The sequence below is a fragment of the Bubalus kerabau genome, chromosome 2, assembly GCF_029407905.1.
Source record: "Bubalus kerabau isolate K-KA32 ecotype Philippines breed swamp buffalo chromosome 2, PCC_UOA_SB_1v2, whole genome shotgun sequence".
In the NCBI taxonomy this organism is placed as follows: domain Eukaryota; kingdom Metazoa; phylum Chordata; class Mammalia; order Artiodactyla; family Bovidae; genus Bubalus; species Bubalus kerabau.
Genome location: NC_073625.1, coordinates 87,029,883 through 87,031,810, shown reverse-complemented (window position 1 = coordinate 87,031,810; position 1,928 = coordinate 87,029,883). Strand labels below are relative to the sequence as shown.

At 35.0% G+C, this 1,928-nt stretch overlaps 1 non-coding gene across 1 annotated transcript; it reads left to right on the top strand.

The window, feature by feature from the left end:
* Positions 1–538: 538 nt before the first annotated feature.
* On the top strand, positions 539–611 carry TRNAW-CCA (transfer RNA tryptophan (anticodon CCA)). Its single transcript has one exon. It is a non-coding gene; the product is annotated as a tRNA-Trp (tRNA).
* Positions 612–1,928: the final 1,317 nt, after the last annotated feature.

Here is a 1,928-nt window from a genome sequence, read left to right as displayed (position 1 = left end):
TGAAAATGTTGACGTTTTCCATACCATGCGTCTTGCCTTGAATTTGGACATGATAAAAATGCAGTATATTTTATTACTGACAGATTGAAATGGTAGAGAATAGAGTTTTTATTAATTTTGAAATTGCTTCATCTATACTCCTAAAAGATAGAATAAGCATAGACATTTTTAAATTGCATATGGGAAAATCCCAAAACTTAAATATTGAAACAAATTACTTTTTGATCGAATGAACTATATAAAAACAAGATTATGTTTTAACATATACTATTTTTGAAATTAATGATTCATGAAAATATATTGCTTAATTGGCTAAGCTCAGTAGTATGTATGTATATGTTCCTGTATCAATGACAGGAAAAAGAAAAAGTTAAACCACAAATGGCCTGAAAATTATTGAGGGATAGCTCAAAAAAGTGGATTAAGCTGGACAAGGTTTATTTATGAAAAGAGTCACCTGAGACAAAATGCTGTAACATTTGTCAAAGTAGTGAGAGAAGAACATAAAATCATATTTTAAAGTGTGACCCTTAGGGCTTCCCTGGTGGCTCAGAGGTTAAAGCGTCTGCCTCCAATGCAGGAGACCCAGGTTCGATCCCTGGGTCTGGAAGATCCCCTGGAGAAGGAAATGGTAACCCACTCCAGTATTCTTCTCCTCCTGCCTTCAATCTTTCCCAGCATCAGGGTCTTTTCCAATGAGATGGTTAAATGGCATCACTGACTCGATGGATATGAGTTTGAGCAAGCTCCAGGAGTTAATGATGGACAGGGAAGCCTGGTGTGCTGCAGTCCATGAGTTCTCAAAGAGTTGGACATAATTCAGCAACTGAACTGAACTCAACTAAAGCATTGGGCATAATATGATTGGGAATACAAATGGTTGTGAATATCTTTTCATATAATTAAAACACAAATTTGTTAAGATATGTTTGTCTAAAATGATGAAATTCTGCCAATATTGAACAAGTTCCTTTGTGATTTGATTGAATCTGATCTTGGAGACTAAAGAGAAAATTTCTCATCTTTACTTACAAATAGTGTTATGAGTAGGAAAGTCAACACTGTACATGAAATAACCTGCAACTTATAAAGTGTATCCAGATATACTTGCTAATTTATCTCTTCTGAAAAAGCATATTTGCTCCAGTAAAACTAACACATGTTTTCATCACATGTATTTTATACATGCACCTGAATAAAGGAGAAACATTCTGTTTCCTGTAAATTTAAATCACTATGAATCTCTTTTAGAAGAAAATAAATAAACGCTTTAAATTTCTATTATTTTGCTATTTTGCCAATATAATATAAGTAAAATAAATATGAATAGCACAATGATGTGAGTAGCAGAGACTTTGGGAATGATAAAACATAAGATATGATCAATAATTTAACTCCCATGAAAGCTATATGAATATGGATAGTTCAACATATTCTTGTTTTCATTGGCCAATTTTAGTCATTTAGATATGTATGAAAATATCTTTGCTAAATGGATATTGGGAAGTATATTCAACAAAATGTAGATTGTATTTTATGTATGTGCTAAATTGGGGATAAGTAGGGAAGGAAAGTTATGACCAAACTAGATAGCATATTGAAAAGCAGAGACATTACTTTGCCAACAAAGGTCTGTCTAGTCAAGGCTATGGTTTTTCCAGTGGTCATGTATGGATGTGAGAGTTGGACTGTGAAGAAAGCTGAGCACCGAAGAATTGATGCTTTTGAACTGTGGTGTTGGAGAAGACTCTTGAGAGTCCCTTGGACTGCAAGGAGATCCAACCAGTCCATTCTAAAGGAGATCAGCCCTGGGTGTTCTTTGGAAGGAATGATGCTGAGGCTGAAACTTCAGTACTTTGGCCGCCTCATGCGAAGAGTTGACTCATTGGAAAAGACTCTGATGCTGGGAGGGATTGGGGGCAGGAGGA